The sequence below is a fragment of the Schistocerca gregaria genome, chromosome 9 (genome assembly GCF_023897955.1).
Source record: "Schistocerca gregaria isolate iqSchGreg1 chromosome 9, iqSchGreg1.2, whole genome shotgun sequence".
NCBI classification, from domain to species: domain Eukaryota; kingdom Metazoa; phylum Arthropoda; class Insecta; order Orthoptera; family Acrididae; genus Schistocerca; species Schistocerca gregaria.
In genome coordinates, this window is record NC_064928.1 from 3305969 (window position 1) to 3308508 (window position 2540).

Sequence of the window (2540 nt, forward strand, 5' to 3'; positions counted from 1 at the left end):
TATAATTGTCTACAATGAGTGAAAACGGAGCAATTTGTGACGGCTCTTTCAATTTAAGACGTTAAAAACAGACGGAATTTGCATTTGTAATACCAGAGCATCGAAACTACTTGGAACTTTTGTGTATATGAACGGGTCCGCGCCTTTGTACTCTGCTCCCTTCACCGCTACAAACCAACCAACCATCGTGTCCGTGCGCATCTGAGTCGCAAAGAATGGGGAATAGCGCAGTTTGCTCGTGCATGGGGCGTAGCTCAGTTGGTAGAGCGTTCGCTTGGCATGTGAAAGGTCCAGGGTTCAAGGCGCGGCGCCTCCATTTTTTGTGGTCAGTGCATGGTAAGTGTTGGTCGCGGCGAACCTAAAGGCACGCAAGATGTTGCAAAGCCAGCGTCACAGACTGATATGATGTATACTGACGTAAGGAGAGCAAGATGTAAGTGTGGGGACCGGCTGTTATCGAGGTGTCATCGAGTGCAGATCTGTCTTAGGTATCGCGGCTTAACCTCATTGAAGTCTAGAGGGTGGACAACACGTTGGTCTTACTCAGAGCGGTGTCCGAATTCTATTTTCGACGTTATACGTGCCACTTTCATTTTGGCAACTACGATTCGATACAGAATGCACGAAACCTGAAAGACACCCTAACGGATACATACAGAGTAGTGTTTGTCTGCTGAATAATGGGAGTGCAAGGGTCTGTGTCGTCTATATGGCTGTATGTAGCACCATTAGTCTTCGGGGGGGGGGGGGGGGGGGCGGGCGTAGCTCAGATGGTAGAGCGCTCGCTTAGTATGCGAGAGGTACTGGGATCAATACCCAGTGCCTCCAGAATTTTTAACACACCTACATGCGCACCTTGATATGCAAGTGGAATAATTCACGACCAGCAGATGTGTCTAGGAAGATACAAGCGAATGATTAGCATCCACAATTGACAAGCGTGCTGTTATTTGTGCGCAGGAAGCACCCTCCTCCTACTCCTACACTTAATTTAGAAACAGTACAAGTGTTCCCGTAAGATTCTCAAGCCTATGTCGGAAAGATCTGCCTTGCGCCGAGTTCACGTAAATCCCACTGCACATTCCTATTCTTTGCGTGCAGTCAGCTGCTACTGGTGTTGCTAGTTGTGACTGCTGATAACAGATGCCGTAGCAATCAATTCATGGAGTGAGTTGTATGTTTTGCGATAGTCTGTCTCTGACAAGCAAGCACAGGTGACATAGGTGCGAACACAGGAAGCTTGCAGACCCTCGCTGCCTGCAGACACCGAGCAGCCACACTAGGAGGGCGGCCTAAGCCGTAGGCGAAATGTACTCATTCGCTTTGGCGCGACGTCGAACTATAAATAATGCTGTCACTAGCGTGAGCGTTGCGTGAGCGTCGTGGAAAGTCGGAAAAGTCGGCTGCGAGGGTGAGTGCCAAATTTGGGGAGCGTTTCGTAGTATGCGCAGTGCAATGGAGACGCGGAAACTTGTTGTGGCCTAGTGTTTTGCAGTTGGACGACAAGATTGGTACACAGTAGTAAAGAGCGAGGCACTGAGTTGGCATAAATAATGTAGTGCACAATGGTTCTCGAGATGTGTTTGTTACCTCAGGTGCTGTATAATTGTCTACAATGAGTGAAAACGGAGCAATTTGTGACGGCTCTTTCAATTTAAGACGTTAAAAACAGACGGAATTTGCATTTGTAATACCAGAGCATCGAAACTACTTGGAACTTTTGTATATATGAACGGGTCCGCGCCTTTGTACTCTGCTCCCTTCACCGCTACAAATCAACCAACCATCGTGTCCGTGCGCATCTGAGTCGCAAAGAATGGGGTATAGCGCAGTTTGCTCGCGCATGGGGCGTAGCTCAGTTGGTAGAGCGTTCGCTTGGCATGTGAAAGGTCCAGGGTTCAAGCTGCGGCGCCTCCATTTTTTGTGGTCAGTGCATGGTAAGTGTTGGTCGCGGCGAACCTAAAGGCACGCAAGACGTTGCAAAACCAGCGTTACAGACTGATATGATGTATACTGACGTAAGGAGAGCAAGATGTAAGTGTGGGGACCGGCTGTTATCGAGGTGTCATCGAGTGCAGATCTGTCTTAGGTATCGCGGCTTAACCTCATTGAAGTCTAGAGGGTGGACAACACGTTGGTCTTACTCAGAGCGGTGTCCGAATTCTATTTTCGACGTTATACGTGCCACTTTCATTTTGGCAACTACGATTCGATACAGAATGCACGAAACCTGAAAGACACCCTAACGGATACATAGAGAGTAGTGTTTGTCTGCTGAATAATGGGAGTGCAAGGGTCTGTGTCGTCTATATGGCTGTATGTAGCACCATTAGTCTTCGGGGGGGCGGGCGTAGCTCAGATGGTAGAGCGCTCGCTTAGTATGCGAGAGGTACTGGGATCAATACCCAGTGCCTCCAGAATTTTTAACACACCTACATGCGCACCTTGATATGCAAGTGGAATAATTCACGACCAGCAGATGTGTCTAGGAAGATACAAGCGAATGATTAGCATCCACAATTGACAAGCGTGCTGTTATT